The 15158-nt window shown below is 42.7% G+C and overlaps 1 protein-coding gene across 3 annotated transcripts in view; it reads right to left on the reverse strand.

Moving 5' to 3' along the window:
• Window positions 1-15158, reverse strand: part of CCDC88C (coiled-coil domain containing 88C) — a 91886-nt gene that overhangs the window by 55957 nt on the left and 20771 nt on the right. The gene's annotated exons all lie outside the window — the stretch shown is intronic.

Consider the following 15158-nt stretch of genomic DNA (forward strand, 5'->3'; position numbering starts at 1 on the left):
GTATGTATTTCATATAAAAAGACTGGGAGGAAAATGGCTGTGTGGTGAAAGCACTGTGCTGTGATTCAGGAAACAAAGGTTCCCCATATGACCCTACCAAATGTTTGGCAGGTGCCCTTTCCTCGCTTGTCTCCACATCCCAGACTCCCCCACAGCCATGGGGAGGGCTCGCGCTTTAAAACTCATGAAATACTCAGCGCCAGAGGAAAAAATACTGCAGCCAGGCACAAAGCACAGGCACACATTTCCTAAAACAATCACCCATTCACTGGAACACTTCCTCTCCAAGTTACTGGGTTGTTATTTCTCTGCTTTCAAAGTTACCGTAGGAAGAAAAATTAAACGTGATTGAAAGAGGAAATATTCCAGTGAGCCTGCAGCATCTGATAAGTAATCAGAGTGGATGCTTTTTTAAAAAAAGTTTTGGACATAACACACATCGTTTTTCCCCCTCCAATCCATGCTCAGAATACACTCCTCCTCAGCAGTAACTTTCCGGATAAAGTAGAAATATCTCAGTGGCACAGCTGACAGGGGTTTGGTGCTGCTAAGAAGGCAGGCTCTACAGATCTTGATGCAATGTGAGGTTTGGCTAATGTGGACCAGGCATTTGTTGATTCATTAGCCAAATACATTTTACAGTTTGTGCACGTTAAACAGAAGTCTGTTTGCACCTGTTAGCCAAGCAGCTGCAAACCCTATCACTGGGAAGAACACAGAGCAGGATGGCAATATCTGTTATGGCAATACAGTGGGGCACTGAGGCTTTAAACAAATTCAAAATTTGCATATGCCAAAGTATTGGGCTTTAACCAGCGATTTCCATGGCAAAAAAAAAAAAAAAGGAGAATTTTGTTTCCAGTCACCCAGCGCATGGAGTGGCACTGAGGCAGGAATGCATAAAGAATTCGCGTTGTCTTTGTGTAATCATCAGATCGCCAGCTACTTAACCCGCAGACACAAAGGACATTACGGCTAACCTTTCTGCTGGTAACATTCCCATGCACTCCTCCTGTAAAATTATTGCGAGTATACCATCCAGCATAACCATGCCTGCACGCCCCTGGGGCTGCCTGAACCTCGCGCATCTGGCAGGAGCTGAACGCAAGGAGAAACGGCCCCGGAGCTGTGAGGAGTGATTTCTTAATTCAGACTGAAAGATCCCAATTGTTGCCAAGAGGTGAGACGCTGATCTGTTTATTTTTAAAATACACAGATAACTATCTTTATCATTTAAACGCCTCCACTTAAGATTATTATTTGCGATAACACCAGTATGTTGTGTAGCTCATCGGTAGGTATTTATAAAGGAACGTGAATGCCACTGCCCTCATTTTTCAAGATGGGGGAAGAATCACAGAAATAAAGCTACTTCAGTTTAGTCAACTACCCTCTGCTAAGTGAGATATACCAACACACCACCCGGCTACAAGGGTGAGCTGAAGTGTGTTAGTTGAAAGTTCTTACATGGATGCTGATGAATTATACCCCTGATTTTATACAGGCTAAAACCACAAAAATTTACTAAGGCTCAGCTGACACGTGGTGATTCAGTAGCTGGGATAATGTGATGGTGCCTCAGACACATTGCTTAAACGCTCACATTTAACCCCAGCAAGCTGTGACCCCTCACCATGAATCAAGGCTCTCCACAGAGCCAACCAGCTCCTACACCAGCCATTGGGCTAACCCGGACACGCAGCTGGAGCCCAATCAGCAAAATAAGTAGCAGATAAAATGTGACATTTCCCCCCAAGGGTAGCAAGTGACTGTATTATGTAAAGGATGCTGTTACACGTGGAATCCAACACAGCTCTGAATCACAAGAGCGAAGGCAGGGATGGCGTGTATTTGTCTATTTGTTCCCCCTCAGATGCACGGCATGGCCAGGGGCAGGCAGGAGCTGTCGCAGAGCAAAGTGAGGTTTTCAAGCACTTTAAATTGCCCACAAAACCCCACAATACTCCAGAGAACAACTATACAAGCAAAAATTCTCATTTCTCCTGTGAGAGACCTTTTAATCATTTTTACAGCACAAGGAAAGCTTGATTAAAACGGTAAAGGTTACAGCAACAACATACGGTAACAATTTCCCTAATTATTAAAACAATTAGGGTTTGAGTTGTCAGCTTTACACTGAGGCCATTAACCAGCTCGGAGGCCAGTAACTGCATGTTAGGAATCATTTTTCCCACACTACTGTTTGCCTTTCCTTTCCTTTTTTTTTTTTTTTTTTTTTAACTGCTGCTAATGAGATTTCCATGACAAAATACTGTTGTTATCAGCAGTCTTGTTTAAGAAAAGATCATGATTAGGCCTTAGCACGGCTCCTGTTGGTGCTGAAATTCTCTTCCAAAGAGGATATTTTAAACTTGAAGGGATTTGTCCAAAATCTCAGCTCTTTTGTCAGCAGTGATGGCTGCAGGAATTGATGCTTTTAGTTAGCAGGTCATCGCTTACCATCACAGAAATATTGGCGGCCAAAACACGTGCTACTTGAGCCAGACCCCCCAAACCTAGGAGGAAAAGCCCACCAAGGTTTCTGCGTGGAGAGTTACGTGACCCTGTATCAAGCCAGACAGCTTCCTAGACGAAGCTCAAACTGCCTCTTCAGTCCTTGCTCTCCGCTGGGCCTGCCCGCAGCGGTGTGGAGAGTGAGGCAGGCTGAAACAACTGGCAGACAGGAGCAACGGGGAGCAAGTCTGGCTGCCAAAGCCAGCGTTCTGCTGAAAGCAGCAAGGCACTCCACACCGGCACCCTGAGGATTCAAAAATACTCTTAAGTTACCCAGGAATCATGAGGTTAAAACGTAAATAAGTGCTGCATTCTCAGCAGTAGCCTTCCGACCTCTGAGCCCTTGTACACTTGCTTCACGTTTGCAGTCACTTTGCTAAGAAGGGAGCTTAAAAAAAAAAAGTCAAAATTCCCCCCCACAGACTCTACAAGTCAAGGGCTTTTGGAGAAAATCAAGACACATACAAGATTCCTGATAAAATTGTAAGCACTGAGTTAAGCCCTTAGGCTTATTAAGAACATGAGCAAACACTGCAGCAACCTCATCCCCTCAGAGTCAGAGAGCTTCCAATTTGTCTCTGGAGTGCTGAGGCATGTTTTACTTGCTGTTTTTATCTTTCCAAGATCACACATGCAGGGTATGTGCTGTCTGCCTTGGGTCATCAGAAGATAGCAGTGGCAACTCTCACTCTCAAGTCACCACGGTCATGTATTAACACTTTATTTACCCAAAGAGGGGTAAACGGGCCCCTTGAAATTCTGTAGGAACAAAACCTCCTGGACCCATAATGCACATTTGCTCCTTAAAAACATACGTGCAACACAATGGAAGAAAATGGTCTTAAGGCATGCTTGGCTGCGTTTTTAAATGCCAGTGAAAGCGTGCCAGGGGTTCCAGCAAAGAATGCACTGCTAGGAGAGGAGTAAGTAAAACTGTCCTTTCCATGGCTCAGACACCAGGCAAATAGAAGCTTTACACAGAAACTCTGTGCCACAGCACAGCGTCAATGTAAAGTAACTACGAGCTTCTCATGCAGAATTAAATTAACCTCTGCCTGAAACCTAAACAAGAAGCGAGTCCCAGATAAATTATGTAAGAAGAACAGCAGCCTACTGGCCATTGTAATTCAATGCTCAAGCCAAGCCATTCCATTTAAGTATATTGCTTGGCTATAAAATGCTAATTGCCCAGCTGACTGGGAGCCAAATGGTGCTTCCCTACTTGAAATACCCATGAGGAAAAACCATCAACAGCTTTATTTATACCACTAAAAGCAAACATTCCCTGGCCAGAGAAACACGCTTACATTTCAACTGCAACTCAGACCCACGGAATGGGAAGGTTCAGCAGAGCCCTACCTATGCAGCGCTGTCGACACCTTTCTCCAATAACCTCAGCATGGATCTGATCTCCAAACGGGACTGGGAGAGGGACCCTACACACTTTGATAACTCCCCTGCAAGAGTCCGTGCTGCACCAGCGCAGGGCCTGCCAGCAGCAGGCAGGGATGGCAGCATTGGACACTACCACAAACATGGGTTGGGGCGGTGCTTCCTACACAAGGTGTGCTCAGGGTTGATTTCAAGCTTTTCTGGAAAGAGAACTTGAATAGTGAACAGTCAAGCAATAAGTACATTTTAGCATTAAAACATATTTTAAAGAATGAATTCGGACATTTTTTTTCCCCCCTCATATAGTTTTAAAAAATTCCAGTTGTGTTTTTATGCAACAAAGCAAGATACTTTGCAGCCTACAAGGAAGTTACACTTTAAAAGAAGAAAAATTATCTACCACTGTATACAAACTTCAGATGTTTATTAGTATTATTTTGCTGTAATCATCTGATGAGTTATTAGTGGTGTCAGGAAAACGATTTACAACAAGACAATAAACTGTATGACAGAGTCCCACAAAAGATTAGACAAGATGAAACAAGTTGTAGCAAGGTAATGACAAGGAAGTGAAACACAGACCCATATTTTGTTGAGACATTTTGTGTGTGCATCTTACCATGCGAGCACACCTGACAACACCACGTGTGACTCAGTACCTACTGTTCCCCTGCCAACACGTTATATACGTGACAAAATTTGTTTAAGAACCTCGCTCATCTCTGCAACAATTGTATTCGTTGGGTGATGGACTAAGGGATTAGCTGTCTTTAAAAGGGCTTTTTTTTTTTTTTTCCTGAAAAACAGCAAACTACAAAGCACACTTCTAAAGATCCTTCATGTGGAAATCCAAAAGCCACTAAAATAACTGTTGCCTCATCTGCTGAAAACGATCAGTTCTGACAGTCATAGGCTGGAATCTCAGTGGGAGGGGATGTAAAGGAATCATATCTGGTCTTAACCATTCTCAGCATGTGCAGGGAGGGCATGGGTAACTAACCAAGTGATGGAAATACACTGAACAGAGGAGTAAGATCATGTTTTATTCAGATCAAAACAATAAACACTGGCAACTTGGACAGCACACAATTAAAAACAAACAGAAAACCAAACAGACACTATCATCTACCCAATTCTTACATCAAGGACTATCATGGCTCAGGTTTTGGTATTTATCAGAGGTCCCAGACCAGAGTAAAACCTCATCCGCTGCAAGCTGTACAAATCCAGAGACCTTGTCACTTATATGCAATAGGCCAATGACAAAACAGTAACAAGCAATGGAGGAAAATGATGAAAATAAGATCCCATGGTTATGATGTGATCCACTGTGCACTCACTGCTTTCTAAACTGGTTAAATCACCTACTCCAGAGCAGCAGACAACAAAATCACTCCACGCCTCAGAGAGCAAGGCAAGCCCTGATGTAAACTTTAGTTTTAAGATAGATTCGAATCGTTTGCAGTGCACACGTTTACATCCCACAAGAGTTCTTTATGTATTTAAATAAAGGTACTTTATGTGAAAAGCATTTTAGGACACACTCAGTTTTACTTCAAGCCCAGTGGAATAAATAACATGGAAGCTGCCACCCCCACAGCTCCAGCTTCAGAGGAAGCAATTTTTTTTAATTAAACTAAATATAAGTATGCACATTTGCTTCTAAAATATGAAGCAAAATATTTAGCGGCTACACGGTGGCAGATTTCCTTGCCTAGTGTGGCTGACTCCAAGATGAATCACCCCTTTTAATACAACACAGAGCCCTGTAGCTGTGCCTAGAGGCAATATTGATTTGACCCAGAGAAGAGAAAATCCAATTGCGGAGCACCGTGTCCCCCAGCTCCTATTGCCAGCAGCACTTTGACTGATTTACCTACCTGATGAAAATGAAAAGCTTATTGATTTATCCTCAACTTCTCTCTTCAAAACACATGCAAGAGACTTCAGATATTTATGACAGTGTCCAGACAAATTACTCTTGACATGTATTTTATTCCACCTTAGAGCTGTCCTGGGGTGCTTTATGCAGCAACAGGGAATGAGGAATGTGGCGTGTTAAAGGCCTGTCACTTGGCATTACTAATATAACCAGCTAAAATGCAATCCATCTGTTCTACACACTTCCAACTAATCTGTGGTGGTCTCTAAGGACCATAATAATTCAGCCTAACACACATGAAAAAGAAACACCATGGCCCAGCAGAGCAGACTTGAAGCACTTCCGAATTCTCTGAAACTCAGCACCAAGCACAGTCACTTACATAAAAAGCAAGTCACTTTTCCCAAACACAGTTTAAGGATATTTTACTGCGATAATAAAGCCAAAAGTGTTCACATTGAATTCTAAAACTGATCGAGTGTTTTTCAGCTTTTAACACTGAAGCCTGATACCAAATTATGTTAGCCATGCAGAGCTTCTGGGGATAAGCTCCGCTCCACTGTCCTTTGTTCACTGGAATGAAAACAGAAGTTACAATATTAAAATAGAGCGTCCAGTCAAGAAATAAACACCAACCCAATGGATTTCTACAAAGGCTACGTATTAGATACTTTTTCTACAACTTTTCTTACTGCAAATATTTCTAAACCTTGTTTTTTTCCCATTATGTTCATAGGGAAGAGACACAGTAAGCACCTAACTGGGTACATGGTAATAGCTCAGATAAAAATGCATCGAATCTGTTAATAAAATTTCTATGCTATCATGAAGAAAAACAAAAATATTAACTTGAGCAAGCATATCGCAGGTTTGGGGATTACTTAGATGTTCAGATCCAGAGATCCGTATTCCAACCACAATATGAGAAAAAGCACCAAGAGCTCCAACACGACCACTGATGTGACCGTCACAGAGATGCTGACTGTGCCCAAGGAAAGCAGCAGCCAGAAGTACAGTGAAAGAAAGGAGTCAGAGAAGGGCACAAGTGGGAATACCGGTTACACATCAGAGCAATACTACCTTCCTAAAAGGGAATAACGAGCAGAAGCGATATAGCATAAGTACACACACGTTGTGCGCTTGTCATCATCAGGTTATTTACTAGTATAAATGCTGTCTGAAAAAGAATGATGCAACTTGGGAAAAGCTGTGAAAAATGCTGCTAATCCCAGAAGCATCTGTGACAAGAAGCATTTTGAGGTTCTCTAGCACAAATATTGAGAAGTCAAATCAAAGCCGAAGTTTAAATAAGAAAACAAACCTGTGAAGCTACAAAAATGAAGGGGAGGGAAGCAGGCAGTATCCAAGAATGGAATACTTTCAAGATTTCTAACTGCTTCTTATGAACTACATTTTAGTAGCAAACAGAAGGCCTAGCAGAGACAATCAAATTTAGCACGAATATACCAGTCAATTTTATCAGTGACTAAAGGTAATAAAAGCCAAACAAGCATGCAGGTTGGCTGGTATGAATTTGAGACTGTCTTGTTTGAAGCAGAAGCTCACTCACTAGCAATTTGCAGTCCATCCATTAGCTCTCTCCAAAACAAGCTCCTGTACTCTGCCGCTCTTATTAATGCTGAGTAATAGCCTACTGTCTCGGCACCCCTCTTTATTGCCATGAGGTCGTATCACAGAAAAGTATTTCTTACTGTTAGTAAAAATTGCCTTGCCTGGCCTTTACCACTTCGAAACATCCTCATGCTTGCCTGAATGTGGTTAAATGTTTAGAAACAAGCATAGATGTGCTCAGCCTTTCCAGGATAATACTCCCTGAATAAACAAGATTTAATTCACATTACATTGGTAAACAATTTTCAGAAACTTGAATGGATGGCGCTGGAGAAGTTAAGAAAATTAAACCCGACACTGAGGATCAGTAAATATACGGACACCATTCATTGATGACCTACAGGGATTTTATGCGATAAAACATGGGTTACTGGTTAACAAAATTAACAATTGGTTAACATTGCCCACTTTGAAAGGCATTAAATCTTTCAGGCTAACTCAGGTAAAACAGTAATCCCAAGACAATTTTTCTCCTCAGTAAAGAAAAGGGTTGTGACAGCACTGGAGAAGTTCCAGAGAGAAAACTGAGCAACTGGTCTGTGAGCACTTCTCTCACGCTCCTCTCCACCACCAAAACACGTACATAAGTGTAAAGAAGAAAATCAAGTTTAAATTAAACTACTTTTAACACCCAAAAGACTTTTAAAAATATTTTCAAGCATTACTTTCCAGAAAGCTTAAGCATTCTTGTGCAGTTTACATTGGCAACTTTGCCTTATAGGAGGAACTGTTTCAGAAAGCACGCAAACCCCGTCACCATGCCAAGCAGCTTGCTGTCCAGCTCCAACACAGAAAGGCAGCACGGGCAAGAGGTCAGCGGTGGGTCCTGCAGACAGCAGCACAGAAGCACGTGCTGGATTTACAGAGGAGGCAAGCTTTCAGCGGGCCCTGGGGGACAACAGAGAGGCTGTGGAGACACAGGGTGCCCACCTGCAAGGACACCCGACCAGCCTGTAAGATGCCCTGGGAGTAACGAGGTGGCTGGGAGAAGTGCAGGGAGGGAAAGAAAGGTGGTGCTACTGATCATGTCTGCAGGTTAAAACAAAGTTGCTCATGCACACTCCTCATCTGTTTACATGTGCTTGCTTCTTATTCATCTCCGGCAATGGTGTGACGTCTGCTCACGGGGAGCTCTCTTGCAGGCAAACTCCTGTTACCCAGCAGTTACCAGGAGCGCTAAAAACTCAAATACCAGTCACGTTGAGAGAGAGAGGCCTCTGGGTTCAGGCATGTCCTTGTCAAATACTCCTAGAAAACCTTAAGGGGTGTTACTGCAGGTGATGCTATGAGCTTTACAATTATCTTAAAGCAGAAGAATTTACACCCACTACCATTACCACAACATATCGCTGCATTACCAGTACTATCTAATTCGTCTGATATTGGCGAGTCCAGCAAACACCAGGCAGCCCTTAGCTAGGAGATCTGCTGCTGCAAGCAACAGCCTCAAGTTTTTTCCCTAGGGACAGTAGAGGGAGAAGTTCCAGCTCAAAGACCAGGCGGCTCTACCATGCACAAGCCTACAGGGTGTTTCTCTTCGCAGCCAGCAGTCACCTTACCACTGGCAGGTAACACACAGGATTTCAGAGGCCTGCAATGCCTGTTGCATTGTACAGGCAGAGAAGGCGCAAATAATTTCATGTGCGGTTTGCACAACGTAACCTGAGTGCTCTGTGGAAGAAAATACTCCTAACAACCACTGGGTCGTCTGCCAGTTTTACCATTAGGACCAGGCTGTAGTTGTAATGCTGTCAGAAACAAACAAGCAAGCAAGCAAAGAAACAAACAAAAATAGAAAGAGAACACAGAAACTAGCTGCAGTAAAAAAATAATAGCAAAAAATATATATATGGAAAAGGGCAGGAAGAAGACAGAGGATCCCTGCTCCATGATGAGCTCTGACCCCTCCTCACACCCCTCCCTTCTGGATTTTCTGTGCTCACTTGTCCTCAGGCAAACACTCTGCAAGGAGAGGTTCCAGTCCTATCAGTCCTTAACAGTGCTCCTTTAGGTATCTGAAAGAACTGTTTAGTACTGCCTAATACAATCTGTAAGCTACTGTGAGTAGAATTCAACAGAGCTTTGCCCTTTTTGCTCCCCCACCAGCCTCAGACCGCAGACCTCCACTCAAGGGCTCTCCCTCAGGACAGCACTAGCAGGCAGCTCCAGACAAGTTAAGCAGAGACTACATGCCTCTGATGGAGAACAGCGTGAAGTGATTTCTGTGCTTTTTAAAAGCTTATTTTCTCTCCCCACTTTTGACTTGTCTTCATCAATATTTGCTGGTGGTCATAGCACACTGAGAGCATACAACACTCTAGGAATTCTCGTGGTATCTTAAGAAAAATACATGAAGCATGCAGTTGCATCCTAGAAGGTCCTTGCTTTCCGCCATCTGTCACAGAATCAGCAGTACGTTGTGCTATGTTATTATTAATATCCAGGAAAGATTAACTTTTAATGCTCCTGTTGCACCAGCTGTAAGGCTTCTGACCATGGGATTTTCCGTGTCAACAAAATACAATTTCCTCTCAAGCTGTGATGTTCAGTGTTTTCCTGAAAGACAAGCTCATAGATCACATGCTCATAACAAAAGCCTCACCTATAACTGAAAGCAAATGTGACTTTCACAACTTCACGTTTACTGAGGAAAAACTTAAAAACAATCAAAACATTTCCAAAAAAAAAGGAAAAAAAAAAAACAAGAACCACTAAGCACAGCAAACACCAGCAGCTACTCAGGCTAAAACCCAGATAAAGCTGAATGGATGAAGACTCAAGTTTTATGCATACAACCAAAAGCCGTTTATATTACAGTGCCATTCTTCAATTATACTTCTTCATCTTCAGAGTCCTTTAACGGCACGTGAAGGTGGCAGGCCCACATGTTTCCACGCAATTTCCAAGCTCCCTCACATGTGGATCCCTTACCTACATCACCAGAGCTCAGGTTTACTTTTTTAGCAACATAATCAACAGAAACACAATCTGATGTATCGAGTGACTTGTGCTCGCCATCCACCAGATCACAAACAACAGAAGTGCCACTCCGACAGGCTGACCTCTCAGCTAGCTGAAAGAAAAGGAGGGGAGGGTAAAACCCTGCTGAAAGACTGCTTCTGGCAAGAGGGAATCAAGCGTCAGGCTGCAGAGAGCAGGAGCACCTCCTACCTTCCAGCCTATGCAGGTTGTGTTAGGCTGTAAGAAGAATTATTAGAATTTTAAAAGCTACAGATTGCACTGACGTTTCTATTGCTGTAACTCCTGAGCAGGAAACCTAAGCCGAGCAGAACTCAGTGTGCTGAGGCTTCTTGATGGTCCAGAGAAAGTCTGAGCCCTAGAGGCAGCTTCAGATGACATATTAAGGGGCACTAAAAATCAGAGAAAGTTTGCACAAGCATCATTTTATCTGCAGAGAGAGGGTTTACACGCTTCACCTCAGCAAAGCACAAAACCTTGGCAAAGAGATCCAGCCACACACCAGGGAAATGAGCAATGCCAGGCCCATTACAAACTCCAAAATGTTGATGTTAAGTGGTACGGTAAGGATTCTTTTGTTCTGTTTTACTAACAGCTTTCCACGTAACTTCTTAAAATTGCTCTGCATCATTGTTTAAACTTACTCTGGCAGAGGCATTGAGTTACTTGGACAAACCTGTTTTTCACTGAGAGCATCATGAATTGGCTGAGTGATGAATGGCTGCTCAGAAACCAGAGCTCTATGGGAATTAGTGCAGCCACTCACCAGCAGACATGCCGCAGTAAAACAATTTGTGCTCTTCAAACCTACTGTAAGAGTTAATGCTTCGGAGCTGGGCATCTGAACTAATAGCCTACTTCTGAGTGCTCAGAAAACAAAAGGCTCCCACTAATTTTAAAGGGAGGAATAGACGCTTCTACCTAGAAAACAATCAAAAACACACCAAGAGTTATAACACGGTACGTGAATGCAAGCCTAGATGCTCTGGCACCTCGGTAACACTAGGTGAATTTACCATTCCCATAAATCTTAGCATAAACTGTAGATGTTCGGCATCTCCACAATGGTAAGATGTATGATACGTACAGGGTCCTAAGCTCAGGCATTGAGGTTTGAACTTACAACCTCCAAGCTACGCAATTTCTACTGAAAATGTAGATATGTGAGAGATCTGCTGGGTCTCCAAAATTTAGTATTGAAAATTAAGGCACAATATTTAAAAAAAAATCCCCTAAATTGATGTGCTGTCACTGATGTCAATTTCTAAGCAGTGATACAGAAAGAGGCACAACTGAAACTGAAAATAAAAAGAGCATATGCTGCATTTCAGATGAGCAGATACGCGATTCCTTGTGAATTTTGACTACAAGCCATTCTCCTGAGGTACAGGCAGCAGCCCTTTTGAAATCAGCTCTGCACAATGTGGGCAGGAACTAAGAAAGCTTCTTCAAACAGCGCTGCCAACACAATTCATCTCAGAGCTGCACAACTCCAGGTTCAGTGGCAGGGTTTTGGATACATGCAGAGGGCAGAACAGGAATGAAAGCTGCCCACTGGCCATATTATGTAGAATTTCACATCAAGCTGTAAGATAAAGAAACTTGGCCACCCACTTATTCCTTTGCTGTGCCCCACTCCTCCCCATCAGAGAGGGATTATCTTCCAAAACACTACACATAGTTGCTCAGTGTGTACAACATGTTTCATCAGGCTTCTTATTCCCCATTTTACCTCCATATGGGAGAAGATTGGGAATGGTTAGGGAAAGCGAGTGAGAGCAAATCAGAAGGTGTTTTCCACTCTGATAGAACACTCTGGTTTTTGGAGGGGAACACAGCCACATCCTAGCTGCTGCTCCATGACCACAGACCAGCACCAGAGATATCGGCTGTTCCCTTAGGGACACAACTCAAGCAAAGGCTCCACATTGTAGGGAAGCTGAGGGAGTTGGTTTCATGTTTTATTTTAAGCCTGTTCTTCTAAATCAGCTCCCCATCTATCAACTCCTCCCAGTGCACACAGCTGTAAACCTATTAGAAAAGTAAAGCTAAACTATTCACAAATTTCACTGAAATTCTGAATTTCCTTCCCAGCAAAGGAAAAGCAAGGCTCACTGTATTAGGCAGCAGCCAGGTCAGCATATACCTTGCTCCAAACTAAACCCAACACATGCTTATTCTCAGATGGGAGTTGTGAGAGAGAGCAGGGCTTGTGGGGGGCACACAGGACCTGCAGAAAGCTCCGCAACATCCCCCAAATAGGTCTTTATTAACTGCTTTGAGTGAAGAGGCCTTTGCTACATACTCAAGTGCAGCTCCCCCCTTGCTGTCTCCTTGCAGCATCACAGATGTAAGTCTCCTAATTGCATCTTTGGTATGCAGAAGGTATGAAATCTTCACAGAAACATGACATGAAAGGCTTTGCTAGTCACAGACGTGGACATTAGAGCCTTTCCTTGGGGAATGACCACTACAGAAATCAGATGTTCCGAATATATTTCTGCCCATATGGTTCAAAGAGATGAATAATGGACTTTGGAAAAGAGCAGCAACAAAAATACAACAGCACAGTAAAGCACACAGCATATTAAACAAATAACAGGTGGTGACTAAAAATGCATTTTTAATGAGTGTCTCCTTATGAATGCACACAATGCAAAGTGGTTTCCACTGCTTTGAAACTCACCACTCCTTATTATAGATTAGGGATGTCTCAGTTACACAGAACTAGATGTGTAAGCTCTTTAGTTTCCCTTTGGGCATCTCTTGGATTTATTTATGTTATTTTAAAGAAATGCATTTAGTAGCCAAACATGAACTTTAAATTCTGAACTCTTAATACAGATAAAATGTGTATTTTGATGTGTTTGTAATGCGTCTGCTTCATCAAACGTGCTTCTCTTCACATGTATACAAATAACCGAGGAGGAAGGCCGTCCAGTGGCTAATGTAGTAGACAGGGTTTGAATTCGCAAGTCCAGATAGGCATGAAACATGGATTCACAGCAGTTCTTCAAAGTGAATCAGTGTTCCCAAGCTCCTCCTGAATCAGCCAACAGGAAATCCAGTAGCCAAGGACTAGCCACTGCTCCATAGCAGGAGGTGCTCCTGTACCACAGGATGTTAAACATCCCAAGAACCATTTCAACTTGTCTAACTGAGATGAAGCTATAGAAAAGGGTATAGAGAAGTTATCTAAGATATTTAGAAAGCAAGGTTAACAGCAGGACTGGTTAATGGACTGTACTGCAATGGAAGAAGTCTCAGAAAAATCTCAGGCAGTTAATGCAGTCAGGAAATCAGACTTCACAACATCTTAGCTACAGCATAATAAAACATGCTCAGCTAAACCTGGGCCTTGTTCTGCCTCAGCAGAAGAGCCGTATTATCCCATGAACTGAGACAGCAGTTTAAGTGGTTACTCATGTCTGAATCTTCTTGCATGAAGGTCAGTTTTGCAGAACACGAAAATAAACATATTCCTCCTCTCCCAAGTGCAGCCGTCTTGGTAATCTCAAAGATGACATATGCCTCGTATTTCAGTCACCACTTTAAAGCCCTGATTCATGCAAAGACTTAGGTTATTACTTCGGCAGGTTGCTTATTTCTACTCTGCATAATACTCCTTGTAACTCTTAACTGCTCTCACCCTTGAGGGCATACAGCATATGTCTTGGGATGAGAACTGGAACAGACTTGCTCTGAATCTCAAAGGAAAATTATTGACTTCTCATTAAAAGGTGAGAGGCAGTAGTTAAACTCTTCCCTCTCCTATTTCATCCCTTAGAAGGGCAGGAATTCTTCTAAAAATGGTATTTTTCTCTGTTTAATCATTATTTAGATGATACATTAAAAACAAAAAAAAAGGCCCATCTCTGCGAACAGAAATGATTTTATGCTGCTGCATGTGTATGACATTAGTCAGCCTAGTTCTGCTAACCACAAACTTCTTAGGCTTCTTAAGTGCCAGTAAACCAGTTTGCTCAATTTGTAATTTCTCTTTGATACAGCAGCAGTGTATGCCAAAGAGGAGGAACTCCAAAAGGGTCTGCATCACAGAGTGGATGATAGTTAAACAAACTGGGAGCACTCAAACCACCACAAAAACTTCCCGTTCTCTGCAGCCTCACAATTGTTTAAGTTTAGCGAGTGGATCTCAGTTAACATTTAAGAGCTAAATTCTACCTTTTTATTAACATGCAAGTTTCCTGAGGCCTTAATATTTGCACCAAAGCACAGAAATCTTCAACATCCTTTAAGACAAGCAGGAGGAACAGAGAATACCCTTTTAGTACTTTTCAGAGTACCGAGCAAAAAGAGCAGCACTGTAATTTCAGCATGGCTTTTGCCTACTTTGCATATACACAGATTAATCAAGTGGCATGCCTTATGCTAGCCAGCTAGATACGTATGGTACCTGCTAAAATAAACTATGAAGCTTATTATACCTGTGTATGTTGGGAGGAGCTGCCTTGTTGCAGCAGCTGACCATAACTGGACCAGCCAAACTTGGAGGGGGGGGCTGGATGGCCCAATTCACTGCAGAAATTCAAGCCATTAAGTAGAAGAGGTAGACGATTCAATTGGAGATTCCTTTTATACTGCAAAGCAGCAGGATACCAGCACAGAGAGCAAACACTGGTCTCTTGAGGCAGTGAGGGTGTACGCCTTCCTGCAGGAACACGTTGAGACCAAGTACACTGCCTCTGATGAGGGTTCACTGCTCCTGAAGGCCAATTTTCTGTTGCCTTATGTCACA

The sequence above is a fragment of the Oxyura jamaicensis genome, chromosome 5 (assembly GCF_011077185.1).
Source record: "Oxyura jamaicensis isolate SHBP4307 breed ruddy duck chromosome 5, BPBGC_Ojam_1.0, whole genome shotgun sequence".
Classification (NCBI taxonomy): domain Eukaryota; kingdom Metazoa; phylum Chordata; class Aves; order Anseriformes; family Anatidae; genus Oxyura; species Oxyura jamaicensis.